General features: G+C 37.0%; 2 long non-coding RNA genes across 2 annotated transcripts in view; one reads left to right on the top strand and one right to left on the bottom strand.

The window, feature by feature from the left end:
* LOC109026052 (uncharacterized) overlaps positions 1-7,664 on the top strand; it is a 282,549-nt gene extending 274,885 nt beyond the window's left edge. Inside the window, exons 4-5 of the long non-coding RNA XR_010132983.1 lie at positions 4,384-4,532; positions 5,007-7,664. This is a non-coding gene — a long non-coding RNA (uncharacterized lncRNA). The remainder of the gene's footprint in view (positions 1-4,383; positions 4,533-5,006) is intronic.
* Positions 1-17,023, bottom strand: part of LOC101126606 (uncharacterized) — a 202,491-nt gene that overhangs the window by 55,532 nt on the left and 129,936 nt on the right. The gene's annotated exons all lie outside the window — the stretch shown is intronic.

Below are 17,023 nucleotides of genomic sequence, written 5' to 3'. Positions count from 1 at the left end.
AGAAGTAAATCAGTGTATCAAAGAGATATGTGTACTGCCATTTTTATTGCAGCACTATTCGCAGTAGCCAAGATTTGGAATCAGCCTGAGTATCCATCAACAGATGAATACATAAAGGAAATGCAGTATGCACCTACAATGGCATACCATTCAGCCATAAAAGAATGAGATCTCGTCATCTGCAACAACATGGATGGAGCTGGAGGATATTATATTAAGTGTAATATGCCAGGAACAGAAAGACAAATGTTGCGTGTTCTCATTTATTTTTGGAAACTAAAAATCAAAATAATTAAACTCATGAAGATACAGAGTAGAATGATGGTTACCAGAGGCTGGGAAGTGTAGTGGGTGTAGGGGGAAAAGGGGATGGTTAATGAATACAAAAATACAGTTAGATAGAATAAATAAGATGTAGTATTTGATAGCACAACAGTATTATTAACGACACTGGTAAAGGAACCAGAACTTAGTTTCTTTCTCGGAACGAATGTGTTAATGGAGTGAGCATCAACAGCAGATTTCCATGGTAACCTACAGACTTCAAAAAATGTTAATTTCTAACACATGAACAACTTCTGGAAGGTCACATACGTGTGTATGTGTGTGTATGTGTGTACAATGTGTTTTATAAATTTACATTATTGAGTCATTGATCGCTTGCAGTGTGTTAGCAGCTTTAGAAAAGGTAGTTATACAGAGCTCAAGGACACTAAATTCCTATGTCAAGACCTTCTTAACATTAATCACTTTTCCTGTCTTCAAAAACCATCTAAAATGACCTCTTGAAATAGCTGTAGTATAATCCAATTTACAGTTTCATAGAAAATGTCAAAGAAAAATGTCTATTTTATTTCTCTTCTCCATAAGTAATAATATATCTCATCTGAAGGCTCTAGGAGAAGAAAAAAGGAATAAAATAAAAGCAACTGATATCTCTGCCAAAATATGTGATCTGTGGAAGCAAGTCCAACAATAGTGGTAACTAATATAAAATAACTTGAAACAAGTTTAATCAGTTGTAAATCATGTAACTGAAGTTATTGTATTTGCAGTTCATATTAATAGTCTACATTTGAGAAATATCTCTTTAATGCACATTGATGGCTTGAAATAACATCTATGGCTCTTTCCTTCTCTTTGTCATTCTGACTTTTCTTTTTCCTTTCCTCCTTCCTTCTTTCCCTTTTGATTTTGAATCACGAAATTTCTAATTTTAAACCATATTTGATCTATTAAAACAGCAGTTTCGTATGGTTCAAAGTACACAAGACATGAAATAATTCTTAGGTGATATTTCAAGACAATAATCTGATGTTAATTTCCCAAATATCAAGATGGTATTTAATCATATTTCTAAAGATCTTCCACTGAAAGCTGTCTTGCACTATGAACTACATATAAGATATAGGCTAGTTGCTAAGTGAGCAGAAACAGTATAATTATGGGTTATAGTGGTATGTGGGTCAGGAGTATAACATGATTTTTAAATCCCTGCATTATTTTATAATGCATGTATGCTGAAGAAGGTTAAGAAAGGCACTGGGAATTCATGTCTACTCTTCTAACCATTGCATTATTGGCCCTAACCTATTAAACTATATGCTTTATCTGCGATACATAAAGAAATGCTGTCAATGTAGGTATATTTCCAAATTCTTCTTTTCTGCTGATCCACTGATTCAAGAAGTACTTTCTCACATGTGCTCAGGACGTAGTCTGCCAGGTCCAAGGTGGCCTTCTTGAATTGCTGCCGTGCCACTTCCTTTGGTGATTGAGACTCAAGAGATCCATTTACCTCCTCTCTATTCAAAAGGATTTCTCTAGAAATTCTGCTACCTTGGTATAAAATCCAAAACTCACACATGACCCCTGGAACTTAGGATATTCCTCACCACTGCCCTGATTGTCACACATCTCAGGATCTTGACATATCTCCACACAAGTTCTCAGTGACAATGACATTGACTGTAGCAGCTATGGTCAATGTCATTGTCACTGAGAACTTGTAGGTCTGTTTTGCTGTTCCCTTCCAGCCTATCTCCACGTAGCTAAGAATGGCTGGCCATCACCATTAGGACTAGAAGGAGGAAGATTTTCCCCACCCCTAGGCCAAAGAGCCACAAACTACAATCCACTTTGTTTTAGGGGAAATACTCTCATTACCTAGTAATACACGCTCTTATTCTGCAGTTTCAGCAAGACATTAACAGCACTGTATGTACAATCTCCTACCTTTTGGGCCTCATCTTTAGCCTTCTTGCTTACAGAATCACAGAATTTTACTCCTCAGAGATAATTATAGTTCGACTTTCTTATTTTAAAGGTGAGGAATTCAAAGACCACCATGTTGCTGTTTTCCCTTACAACTATATTGAGGTACAATTGACATAAAATAAACTGCATATCTTTAAACTGTACAATTTAATAAATTTGGACAGATATATACACCCAGAAAACTATGAGCAGGAAATAAGCATATCCATCACATCCAAACTTACCTCATGTCCCTTTATAATCTCTCTTTCTCATCTCTCCCTTCATCAACTCCCACCACTGGTGTTCTTTTTGTCACTGCAGGTTAGTTTGCATTTTCTAGAATTTTATATGAATGAAATCAAACTATATGTTCTCTTTTTATTGTCTGACTTATTTTACACTGCTTAGTTATTTTTGAAACTCATCTATGTTGTATGGTATCAATAACCAATAAGTTTTTTTTGGTTTTTGTTTGTTTTGAGACAGAGTCTCACTCTGTCACCCAGGCTGGAGTGCAGTGGCACGATCTCGGCTCACTGCAACCACCACCTCCCAGGTTCAAGTGATTCTCCTGCCTCAGCCTCCCAAGTAGCCAGGATTACAAGCATGCGCCACCACACCTGGCTAATTGTTTTTATTTTTGGTAAAGACGGGGTTTCACCATTTTGGCCAGGCTAGTCTCGAACTCCTGACCTCAAGTGATCCGCCTGCCTCGGCCTCCAAAAATGCTGGGATTACAGACATGAGACACCATGCTGGCCAACTCATTAGTTATTATTGTTGAATAAAAAATATTACATGGATATCCCAGAATTTTCTGTCCATTTACTGGTGATAAAAATTGGAGTTGTTTCCAAATAAAGTTGATATGAATATGTACGTACAAGTGTTTGAATAGACATATATTTTCATTTATCTTAGGTAAATGTATAGGAGTGGAGTGGCTAGAACATATAATAGCTATATGTTTAACTTTTTAAGATACCAACAAACTGTTGCTGAAAGTGGTTCTACCATTTTACATTACCTGTCAGAATTGTAAAAGTTTCAGTCTCTCCACATCCTTGTTAACGCTTATTATGATAAGCCTTTTTCACTTTAAGCACTACTGTGATGTCCAGTGGTATATCATTGTGGTTTCAATTTTACATTTCTTTGATGAAAACAATTTGAACACATTTTTATGTTTTAATATATTATGCATATCTTTTATTTTTGGAAATATATGTTCAAATTGTTTGCCCAAATTGTTATGGGGTTGCCTGGTTTCTTAGCAGTGAATTTTGACAGTGTTTTAAGTATTCTGAACATGAATCTTTTATCAAATGTATAATTTGCGATTATTTTCTCTTAATCCGTAGATTTTTTTCATTCCCATCAGTGTCTTTCAAAAAGCAAAAATGTTGGCCAGGCACGGTGGCTCATGCCTGTAATTCCAGCACTTTGGGAGGCCGAGGTTGGCGGATCACGAGGGCAGGAGATCCAGACCATCCTGGCCAACATGGTGAAACCCCGTCTCTACTAAAAATACAAAAATTAGCTGGGCGTGGTGGTGGGTGCCTGTAATCCCAGCTACTCAGGAGGCTGAGGCAGGAGAATTTCTTGAACCGGGTAGTCGGAGGTTACTGTGAGCCGAGATCATGCCACTGTACTCCAGCCTGGTGACAGAGTGAGACTCTGTCTCCCATGTGCATGAGAAGCTGTTATGTAATATCCGTAACTGGTTTGAAAATCACTTGCCCATTCAATTCAGTTTGGCTTTACAAGCAGTTGCTCGGAGAGGTAGATCAGTAGCCCTTTCTCAAGGAAGGGCCTGTGTTATGATTTCAGTGAGCTCTGTCTGAACATGATGTGATCCAGTGGTTCCAGGTTTGAACAACAGAGTCTTCCCCTATCTCCTGCAATAAAGTACATGACAAAGAGAAGCTGAGTTAAAATTGTTGGGGTTTAGCATATATGACAAAAAAAAAGAAATCAATAGAAATCTGTTCATAAGGTAAAGTTTGGGGTGAAGACAGGTGGTTGGTGAATATATAGAACAGCAACTACTTTGGGTGGTCTTGATGCCAGGTCAATGCCAAAGTCTACCTATTGGTCTGAATAAATATTTGCCCATACTCGCAGGCTTGGTCAGGATTTGTGTAGAAAGTGCACAGCAGAACTGAGCCTATGCATTCAAAGTCCTGAGTACCCCTACAAAGGAAGAGGACACAAACGAAAAATATTCCCTCATACCAAGGATTGTCCTGAAATCCAAGACCATATTTTATGAGGTAAGTTAAAAACAACATTACTAATTACCAATATTGAGTAAATTAAGGGGAAAAACATTACATTATGAAATTAAACAAATAGCATAATCTCATTGCTAATTCCCCCTCTTCATTGTTTTACTGCCTATATGATTCATAATATTTATAAAGCAGATCCAGGATTACCTCAAAAGTGCTTTAAAAAGGAAAGAATGCTTTTAAAATGAAAAAAAATGAAAAAAATTATTTTATTCTCCTCTTGGTGGACAGTAGAACTGAATAATTACGGTGAGATGCTGCCTTTATCTCTACTGGAGGTTGTTGGAGTCACACTGGAGCTAAGAACTAGGGACCACATCCTGGCCTTTGATTTGAGGCCCCTCTTGTGCATGTTTAATTTCCCACAACTCCAGAATCACTTGTAACATTGCAACTTTTCATAAGTAAAAGCAAAATTAATAAACTTGTGTTACTCTTTATATTTGGATTTCTTAGAAGACATACATCAGAGAGAGAGAGATTACAGTATGCAATCTCTCAGCTGCCAACAGAACACAGATGGGCTTGGGAACAGAGAATGATCCAGATCTGCAGGACTGGAGCAATCCGTGGGAAGTTTGGACAGAAGATCTGATGCATAAGACAGTAAAGGACTATTGAATGTTCCATGATAGATATGCTTGTTCTTTTGCCTGCATGCCCTTGAATAAAGACATTTTGATCTCCAGGACCAACCTGAGAAACATATAATTTAATCTAGTTTTGAAAGAAGAGCCCTGCTACACAAATACTGGCTCACAATGTTAAGAGATATCAACTGAAATATCAAAGGGCTTTCATATTTCATTAAATTGACTATCCTATGTGTTTGATATTTCCATTTAATTGAATATTTCTTAACTCAGTGAAAAATGTATGAGCCTGCTGTGATAAATTCAGTGTCGCATATGGGAATTTCAAGTGTCTTTGATTGAATCTTATTTCTTGATATCTCACCTTTCAGAAGAGAGATACAAAAAGACTGTTAGCCTGCTTGCTTCTGTTTTCTCTGCCCCATCTCTACCCTTATTCCCAAACTGTGATTCACACATTTATTTCTATTTTTAAAAATTTTCTCTTGCTGCTGCCATTCTCTTATTACTCATTTTTTAAATACCCAGTCCACTTTCTTTACTTTTCTTTAATGTCTGCCTCAGAGCTCAGCTTTTTTAGTTAATTGATGATATCACTAGCCTTTAGTTCTGAGACTGAATATACAGTCACACCATACATTGAAACAGAATTCTAAGCCACAAATTGCAATAACCAGAGCAAGACCACAGCCTCCATGGCAATTAGCCCAAAATGGTCAGGACCTGATCAATAACAGACAACTTTCATAATTTTTAGCCCCCTTCCCCCACTTCCAGCTTTGGACCAACTGGAGAAAGACAAATATGCTGCCTAACCACCCGCATAGGATGCTTTTCTTTCAATTATCGGGCTTCCGACTTCCCCGGACCAATAGCCTCCAATCAGGCAGACCTGAAGCCTTCCCTTTTTCCCATTCTAAAGCTTTCCTACTCCTCTGCCTGCCTTTGAGTCTCCGACAAACACAAATAATGGCGGTTAACTTCCTTACTATGCTAGCTCTGAATAAATATCCTTATTAATATACTTTTCTTGTTCGCATCTGGGTGCACTTCATTTGTTTCCATAGTTCTTTCATTCCATGAACTTTCCAATTAAAAACTGTTTTGAATAAATGCCACGGTCTTGGCTTTTCTGCAATCATCAACTCTCTCTAGCTTCTGCCTTCAATTCCACACCTTATCCAGATGCAAGCTAGCTTTTAGGAAGCTTTAGGAGGTACTTTTTTTTCACTACGTATATTTTATTTGACTGAAAAATGATAAAATATCATTTAAATTGAATGTGCACCAACTGTGGCTCCTAAGCTGAATAATAACATAAATTTGCATCCATAAGCATAATAGGACATTTAATAATCCTTGTTACATCTATTGATGAACATATTCTGTAAAGTCATTTGGTCTTGTGCCAAATAGAAACTATAAAAATATAATGAGCTTTTTGTCAAAAACTGTTATGTATTACGGCCTTGGAAGTTTCTAGTAGTTCAGTGCTTTCTATTCCATTCACGTTTTTGTTGAAATAAAATGGAAAAGAAAATAACCTTGTATATGCATATTAGAACTAACAGGTAAGGGTTTCCATGGATACTTTTATGCAGCCAAAGAGTTCGTGTGCGGAAAAAGGCATTCATTTCTAGTTCTAAGAGATTCTGTTCTGATAAGGAACTCCTGCCAATCATTTTATGTCTTGACTTTCTAACAGAATAAAATAATATATATCATGTGTGTTATGTTGTAAGTCATGAGATAGTTCTATCTAAATAACCTTTTCAATCATCTGGCCTATTCGAGTAATGCCTTGGAATTTTATTAAAGCTTGAAAAATCTATGAAGGTTTTGTAAGCAACTTTTAATGAGTTTATTGCTTTCTAGATCTGTATGAGGCATCTTTTTTCTCTCTCTCTTTTTCTTGGTCATCACTTAGGCAGTTTAAATTAACCAACTACCAGTGCTAGCATAAAAGTTTATCTTTTACTTAAAATAGCTTTTGGAGCAGTTTTATCTTTAATTTTATCTTGACTTGAAGAAATTTCGAATACCTTTGATTGAATGTTATTACTTGATATCCTACCCAAATGAAATTTTCTGCAAGTTTTCTTTTTATCTTTTTGAGAAACATGTCAAAAAAGATGCACGATTTCAGACCATGAAATTGCTAGGTTAAATTTTAAGCCATATAGTTTTATGAGAAGCTTGATGAGGTTCTGTGACCTTTTAATGAGCAAATTCTTTCTAAACAACATGTTTTAAATGTAGCACTGTTGTTTTACACTGACATGCACCTAAGCAATTATATAAATTGTGAGCATGGCCTGTAGAATTGTTTTTAAAGAAAAAATCTGAAAAATCATTTGATCTTAGATTTAAGAGTGAACTCTCAAATATGTTCTGTTTTTACTAGTTAATACAGACTCTGGATAGCAGTAAAGTGTAAATCATGACCAGAATGGTAAACAAAGAGGCAATTAAAACATCACTCAACTTCCAAACTGATTAAATAATAAATTTTTGCAACAAAGCTTTCATGATTTATGTTTTCAAGTCCATAGATGCAACAGCTTTTTCACTGAGTGCAATATTGTCATGACACGTACATCGTCATGGTACATTATACTATTATAATGTAAGATAAATGGCTGTCGAAAATACAGGTTACATAAGATGAGAAGAAACAGAAATGCAAACTATATTAAGCCCTAACATTGATTTTGGCCTTAGCATAATCAAGATGACATCTTAATGATTACCAGGGATACTGTTTATAGAAGATGATTCCTGAAATGTACTTTATTATGGTATTGTGAACTGCTAGAAAGGGGCCTTCTTTCAAAAGCTGCTTTAAATAATTGGTATTTCATAATATGTATCCAGTATGTCATTAAGACTGCACACAGATTATTACAGTACTTTATTTATATTCAGCATGAAATTATGTAAACTTCCAGCCTAAGGTATTATAAAGTTACTTCTTGATGATGATTTATTTTGGTAATATAAAATATCCTATTCCTGCATCTTCTTCCTCTTCCCCATCATTCAGTATTAGTATTTTCCAAAGTTCATCATCATGGACTGTCTTCTTGCTTTTACACCCCACACCCCCTTAACAATCTACTCATTCTAATGATTTTAACCACAACCTGTTCACCTAAAAAATCTATATCCTCCACAGATACTTCCAAATCATTATTTCATACCCAGACTTTTCACCCCAATTTTTGATGAAAGTATCTAATGGCTTACTTAAGAGTTCTGCCTGGATATGCATCTTGAACCAAATATGTTTTACTCTTAGACTCAGCAACTTACTTCAAAATCTATTCCTCCTCCAAGACATGCACCTGAGTGTGGAGTGGGCCTATGGCCTCCACCTCACAGCTCAATCACCGGTTTTGAAGTACCATGAGTGTTATGTCCCAATGCCCTGACAAATTTGCCACTCCTCTCCAGCCCCTTTACTCCTGCCCTAATTCACACACCCATCATCACTTTCCCAAATTATTTGAATAGTTCCTGATGTACAGGCTAGACTTCACGACTGCCTTCCAGAATTCATTCACTGCAGGCAGAATACTCTTTCTATAGCACGAGCTAATCAAGTTAGTTTTTTTTTTTCCTAAACATCTTTCACTTTGCTCTACAGGACAAAAATCAAACTCCTTAAAATGTTATATGGGGTCTATTATGGTCTGGTCACAGTGATGCCATCCTTTGAAATTTAATCACCAAAATGTTCCTTCCACGTATAAAATGCTCTCTGGCCTGCTTTCCTTCATTATGCCTTGTTTTTTCATGCTTCCAAGCCTTGGAACATTCTATTCCTTTGCCTAAAATGTCCTTCTGACCATCCCACCCTCATCCCACCTGCCAATATCTACCCATCAGACTCCCCCTAATCACTAAGGACAATGTTAGCATCAACTTTTCTGTGAGCAAAACAAGATCCACCGCATTTATTCCCACACCCCAACATAGTCCTTGATTCTGCACTTTCATAATCTGTCATGCACTCATCTAGTACAATAGGTGTTATGCTGGAATATAAGTATTTTCTGGTATATTAATTTCTCCACACAAAACTCAGATCACTTTAAGGAGAGAACATTGGAATTCAGGTCATGAGACTTGAGTCTGAACACAAGTTTTGTCAATTCCTCAGTGTACCACTTCAAAGCTGCAGGAGAAAAATACTCAATAAACTATAAGAATTACACGCTTTTAATACCTAAATATTTAACAAGCTGTTTCATATAAGTCAAAAAGTCAAGATATTCGGTCAAATGCTTTCATCAACTGTGAAAATATGTGCTTGCAGAAATTCGTGAGTTTTGATAAGGCAAGTCTGTTGACAATTTTTATTTTCTTCTCATGACAAGATGTCTATGAAAATCTAATTAATGTAAGCTCTGTAGGAAAGTATATCTCCAGATCCTGATGAAGTCCAAAGTGTTTGTGGGTGGGTGGGTGTATGTGTGTATAGGTGGGCTCTTAGTGTTCCAAACCTATGTAATATACTTGGTATTTATTGCTTTGGGCCATAATAAATTTAAACAATAAGTGCATTTTATTCCTACTTTCTGCATAATATTGTGTCAGCACTGTGGACACAAAGGGTCCTGTGGGGCTCTGGAATCCAGACTTGGCAATAAGGTGGTGCAGGTCCTGCACAAATCAGCCATTAATATCTCTCCCCATCTCTAGTACTTCCTAGCACTGGGGAAACAGCAATATTAATAGTAATAAAAATAATATTTAACACTGCATTCGTAATGTGCTAAGTACTTTAAAGTTAATATTAACTCAATAATCAATACTAATAATAATAATTTGAGCATCGGTCTTTTTTCTTTAGGGCTTCTTTAACTCCAGTTGAGTCAGTAACCTTGTATTTTGCAAATGCGTAGCTTGTCATGACTACCTTTAGTAGAGCAGTCATCAACTGGGTATTATTTTCCTTATTCTACAAAGGAGGCATGTAAGAGACAGAAACGGCAAATAAATTGTGTAGAAAGTGCTACTACTGAAATTTAAGCCCAGGGAGTCTAACTCCAAAGTCAGTGCTACTAAATACCACATTACAGGTTTATACTGTGGAAATTAGACCAAATAATTTATAAAAGGATACTTCAGCTCCAAGAGAGGGTTTGAGTCTATAAGAGACAAAAGCTTTGTCTTGATGTTAAGATTTATGGGCCAATTAGATGCATATAGCTGAGCCTCAGGTCTTTTTAGTATCAGCCAGTGAACCTGCTCCTCTTTTCTGAGCCAGTGCCAGTCACCTGGAGCTCCAGGGACCTGAAATCTTTAAAATGGATCAGTCTCTGCTGGGATTAGCCCCAGCCCAGGAATGGCTCCTTCACATGCAGGAAATGTTTGCCCTGGGGGAGAACACAGTCTAGTAGAGAAAACCAAGAGCAAACGTGGGTAAATGTTCAATCATAATGCAGAATTAAATACCAATGCAGCTAAGAGCCTGTGAGTGCCACAACAGACAATAGGGAATGCATCATTCTAATATTCAGAGAGGGAGACATTCCTTTGTAGTTGTGTAGTCTAGAAGGAAATGGAGTCATGGACTCAACCTGGAAAGTATGGTGGATTTCACCAGTTGTGAAGTAGAGTGTAGAGTGAGGACATTCTTGATGAAAGAAACAAGGAGAACAAAGATGTGGCATGAAAAATGTGCTTTGCATTCTCATAGGAGGATCCTGGAATATCACCTTTAGAAAAGCAGTTTAGATTACAGTGGTGACAGTATAGTCAGAAATGGTTCAAGACTAGGTGCAAATTTTTTTTTTTTTTTTTGAGACGGAGTCTTGCTCTGTCACCCAGGCTGGAGTGCAGTGGCGCGATCCCGGCTCACTGCAAGCTCCGCCTCCCGGGTTCACGCCATTCTCCTGCCTCAGCCTCCAGAGTAGCTGAGTAGCTGGGACTGCAGGCACCCGCCGCCACCGCACCCCGCTAATTTTTTTTTTCTGTATTTTTAGTAGAGACGGGGTTTCACTGTGTTAGCCAGGATGGTCTCCATCTCCTGACCTCAAGATCCGCCCGCCTCGCCCTCCCAAAGTGCTGGGATTACAGGCTTGAGCCACCGCGCCCGGCCGACTAGGTGCAAATTTTTAAATGCAAATATAGAGCTTTCAGCTATTCCTAACTTGTAGAACTAATTAAAACATGTTCTTAATATCCAGCATTTAAAACAGAAGCCTATTCATGTGGATGCAGCTTTTAGAACAGAGAAAAAACACATGGTAGCCCGACCGACCCTCCTCCCCACCATGGCTCTTAGAGTTAAGGGATTCCTGCTTATTTGTCCTGGTGTGGAAACTGTAGGATGCTTATATCTGACTCACTTTTAGAGAGATTTCAACTACCTACCTAATTCAGGCCTCAATATTGTGGAGAAGGCATGGAAATGCAGCAATAAATATTTTGTATGCTTTTCTTTTTCTGAAAAAGAGTTAACATCTTTAAATATTTGCTTCCATTGAAAAAAACACCATGTATTTCTGATGTATATCTTGTGGGTTGAAATACATTCAAACAATGTAAGAAAACATACACACACAAAAAAAGGATTTGAAAACCACTCTGTATTCTACCACCACAAAATTGCCATTGTAAATATCTTATATGTGCTATTATCCTTCTTTCCTTTGATTGATTGATTGATTGATTTACTTTTTTTTACAGATAGTAGCAAGATTATGAAATTGACATGTCGTTGTATTTCTTTTCTTCATGGTTGGAGGGCTGTGTCGAGACATTACATGATAACGTGCAGCAGTGACTTCACTTACCTCTCCCTGTTCTCATTCTCTTTCCGTTTCTCTAGCTCTCCTTTGGTCACCCTTCCTCTGAGGCAATGCATGAAAATATTTCAGTGTGTTCATTTCTGTATGCAGTAGACATTTCCAGAGAAAGAGAACTGAAAGAAAAAGGGCTGAAGTGGGAGGGTACCTGGGTTTTGACATGTTTTAAGATTTGGATCTGTGTCCTAGGCTAGGGTTTTCTAAGTTGATTGGAGATGCACTAATTCCCACGGAGGGATGGAAGATTGACAAAAGAGAGTACTATACTACTTTGGGCCATTTTCCAAATCCAGAATGTAGCTGCATGGACTTTATTTCTGACAGCATCAACCTCATTTTTCATTTTCCCTATTTTTCCTATAATTTTCAGCAGCAATTTCTGCCACAGTTCCATCTAAAACAAAAAGATGAGGGTAATGATAGTTTGCTTTTCTGCATAGCTGGAGATACCACGAGACTATCCAGAGTTAGTAGATGCACCAGATTGACTTCTGGATTCAGGGGAACTTTGAACCCCACTTGTGTTGCCTTTCCTTTCCAGATCCTTCCACTCCCCTCCAGAATCTTCCATTTATTTTTTTGGTTGTGAATATTGAAGCTTATGCTGCCATATTAGGCTCCTTTCCCTGTTTTTTTGTTAGGATTGACTGATTAATTTTGCTCATTTTGTTAGGTATTAAGGAAGAGAAGTTTACATATCTTAACCCAGAAGTTCAGAGTCTGGTAATAACAGTTGTCCCTGGATATACCAAGAACTTTGGGTATAATAATTCCATCCTTTCAGTTTCTCATGTCTCTTTATGTGCTCTTCTTGACATCAAAAATAAGAAACATTTCCTCACTTGAGCCACATTCAGAAATGGGAAAAGCACCAGGTAGAGCAATTCTTAAATCTTCTGACTTTTTAGCCAGAAGAGTGTTTTTCCTCTTTTTTTCAAGACTATCTAAGAAATTCACCTATTAGATACTAATGTGTCCTAAGAACCCTTACCTAAATCAACTTTTTCTAAGGCATACTTTAGAAAACATTATCCTAACAAAGGACATGCCAGAGTCTTCAAACAGAACATCTGATGATTGTGTCACTTATTCTGACCAATACTTCTAAGGAATCTTAATGTTATTTATTTAAAGCAAAAAAAAGATATTTAAAAACTAAATTTATCTGAGATTTATAAAAATTAAATCATGTTATGCCATGCTGCAGAGGAATTAAAAAGGAATATACACTATAAATGAAGAATCCAGAGGACAAGTAGTAGTAATTTGGAGGAACTGAGTAGATATCAGTGATGACTACTATGGAGTGAAGTAAGGATTTAGCTATTTATTTATGCATTTAAACAGTAAAAATTTCAGCCAGAGGTGAGATTCGAAATTTAAAAATAAATAATTAGTAAAAATTACATATTAGAGACAATCTAAATATCCAAGGATAGTGAAAAGTTTAAATAAACTTTGGGATGTCAACATAATGGAATATTATACACTGTTAATAATAGTTGGGTCTGTAAAGATGGATTATTTATATAATGAAAAACTCACAACCTAATATTAAGTGAAACCGGTTATACATATGTATATATGGGATGATTTCAATTGTGTTAAATACATATCTGACTTCTTATCAAACTGGAAGTAATTATACTAACATTTTAGAAGTGTTTATTTCTAGATTGTGGGCTTTAGGGTATTTATTTTCTGTTTTATATCTTGTTATTTTTCTTCCTTGAAGGGTGCTGTGTGCTCATTAAATATGAGGTATTCTTTCTCTCAGAATGCAATAAGACTTTTGAACAGAGGAATGGCATGACTTGATTTACGTTGAGGAAAGCTCTGACTCCCCCGTGGAGAATAGGCTGTAGACGTGGAGAGCAGGTAGGAGGCTACTGCAATGACCTAGATGACAGATGATGGGGGTTTGGACTAGGGTTACAGTATAAAAGTGGTAAGATATGGAAAATGTGTGATATATTTTTAAGGTAGAGCCAACAAAATCTGTCCATGTTTAAATATGTAGTGTGTGAGAAAAAAAAAGACCCCCGGAGGGTGTCTATCTTTTTGATTAACATGAGGTATACATAAATACCTCATATTTAATGAGCACACATTACCCTTAAAGGAAGAAAAATGTATGTTAATTTACATTAATGAAGCAACAATAAAGAAGTCATCTTTATCAGATGTCTTAATGAAGAAAGCTGAAAAAAAGATCAAGAAGCACTTTCAATGAAAAAACTACAAACATTTTGCCAGGAGACCAAGGCTATGAAAAGATCAAAGAATGAAGCTTTAAAGTCCTATCATCTTTCTAGATGAAAGAAAATGAAGATTTTCCTGTGTCTAGAATGAAAAGCCAAGGCTTAATTAAGTAGCAGTTGGAAATGATTGAGTACTGGTGAATGAAATTTAGGGTCTCACAAAATTTTAGATTTAGTTCAGAGTTCAGAGGTCATCCAATCCAACCTTTGGATAGGTTCTAGAATCCATTCTGCAGTACAATTGATAAATGGTCATCCAATTGCTGTTTGAATACCTCCAGTTGACATGTAACTCATCACCTTTGGAGATAGTCTGCTCTTGTGTCACAATTCTAGATGTTAGAACATTCCCTCTTATGTGGCATTGAAATTGGAGTCCCTGTAACTTCCACTCATCCATCCTAATTAAGACTCGAAGAGTTTGAACAGGTGGGAAAAAAATTTTAATCAGTGAAAATATTGCTACATTTCCATAGAATTTAGGAGAGAAAATCTGAAGAATTTATAGGTGTAAGTCAATTTTTGTCTTCGACACAGAAGTGTTTCTAATATTTAATGGCATGCCTCTTTTTAATCCTCCGCTCTCCAGAATGATTATCTTCAGTTCCATGAGACAATTTTTGCATGACATGGTTTCCAAGACCCTAACAGTCCAGGGAGTCCTCTTTTAGAAGCTGTGCTGAGTGGTTCAATCAACTAGTTGGAACTAGTTCTTTCTGGGAACTATGTTTTCTATATTCCCGTTTCCTGTAAGGTTAGAGTTAGAGCTGCCAAAAGAGGAACTCACATGAGATTCAGAGGAAGTAGGAGTCATCACACTCTAAAGATGTTCACAGGCAATACAGTGATGAAAATATGCTTGGAGGGTTTCAGCTCGTGCTCACTCTGCTGTGCTCCACATTCAAATCTCCTTCCTGACTGCTGGCCCTGTTGCGCAAGAGTAGCCTCCAGCCCACAACCAGACACTTGGGGGAAGACACACAGACAACATAGACTCAATAACCAATGCTGCCCATAGATATAATGTGAACCCGGTATACAATTTTAAATTTTCTAGCAGCCACATTAACAAGGCAGAAGAAAACAAACAAGTGAAGTCGATTTTAATATGTTTAGTATAACCCATTATAAATAAAACGTTATCAATTCAACACATAGACAATATTAAAAATATCTAATGAAACACCAAGGAGGCCAGTGGGTGAGGTGGAAGGTAGTAGGGGATGAGGTAGAAGTGTAATGAAGAGCCAGATTGTGCAGGACGCAGTAGACCATGATAATGGTGTGGGACTTTTTCTCAGAATGCAAGAAGACTTTTGAGCAGAGGAATGGCACGACTTGATTCACATTGAGGAAAGGTCTGACTCCTCAGTGGAAAATAGGCTGTAGAAGTGGAAAGCAGGTAGGAGGCTACTGCAGTGACCTAGATGACAGATCATGGGGGCTTGGACTAGGGTTACAGTATAAAAGTGATAAGGTATGGAAAATGTGTGCTATATTTTCAAGGTAGAGCCAACAAAATCTGTCCATGGTGAAACGTGTAGTGTGAGAGAGAGAAGAAAGACCGTATCTTTTGGGATTAAGCACCTAAAAAATATAGTGTCATTTACTATGAAGAAGGAGACTAAGAAAGAGCAGGTTTGTTTTGATTGGTCCAGCATACATTATGATTTTAAACATTTATTCTTTTATCTTTGTAATTTTAATAAACACACGTTTATCTAAACTGCAGGCATAAACTTTGAGCTAAGGAGAGCTAATTATTGAGTCCATGGTCCCACTCAGCCTAATACCCAGGCATTGCCATTATACTCGGAATATACTTAATTTGTCTCATTCCACTATTTTCCATCAAAAATACATTTACACATCTTGTTCGCAACTATAAAACTCACACAGTCTCATGTTTCATGTATAGCATTACTTTGAATTCCCAAAATCATGGCCCCATTTCTTCCTTCCCTACGTAACCTGGACTACCAATTCACGAATTCTTGCCTGTACCCTCCAGTGCCTAAACCTCTTGTCTTTTCAGCCCATCAGAATTACCAGTCCCTAACCTGTGATTAATCCAACCATCTGCTTGCGCAACAGAAATTCATAAGCTGCCAAACACTGCTTGAGAAAAATTGCATAACTGTACTGCTTGGACTTATTGCATATTTACCATTTCCAAACTCAACTTAGTCCTCAGTACAGCTTGGCAATCCTTATGTCTGTATTCATTCAGATATTTTTCCTATTCACCAAGGTGACCATTTTATAACTTCACACTCCTGCGCAAGCTTTCACTTTCATATCCAGAAGAAAAAAACTACTTACCGCTTTCCAGAAAACAAAATGAATACTCTATGCACTAAATTTATTCAAATGTCCTTCTGTGATTCCAACATTACATATAGTTACTCTCACCTTCACCTGCCTTATTACTGTCATACTTCTCTTTTGCCCATCATCGAAAACTTCCTTCCACTCACTACATAAATCCCATGCCTTGTTCATGGCTCTGGGTCTTTCCAGATGCAATTTCATCATCTTCAACGATTTCTGTTGTTTCAGTGTCTACACAGTTTTCAAAGTGCAATGGAAATGTTGTTTGCCAGTGAAACCCCACCCCCAAACCAGCTGCCATAGACAAAGATGGCAAATCCCTCCTCTTTATTGTCGTAGTACGCCACTGAGACACAAATTATAGCACTCCTTATATTTTGCTACAATTATGTGTTATCTATTTCTGCCACTAAATCTAAGACTTTGATGGAGCAGACCTTTTGTTATTGGTCTATGTGTATTCAATTCAAAAG

The sequence above is a fragment of the Gorilla gorilla genome, chromosome 2, assembly GCF_029281585.2.
Source record: "Gorilla gorilla gorilla isolate KB3781 chromosome 2, NHGRI_mGorGor1-v2.1_pri, whole genome shotgun sequence".
Taxonomy (NCBI): domain Eukaryota; kingdom Metazoa; phylum Chordata; class Mammalia; order Primates; family Hominidae; genus Gorilla; species Gorilla gorilla.
The sequence above is the reverse complement of the archived record's forward strand: the minus strand, read 5'-3'. Positions and strand labels throughout refer to the sequence as shown.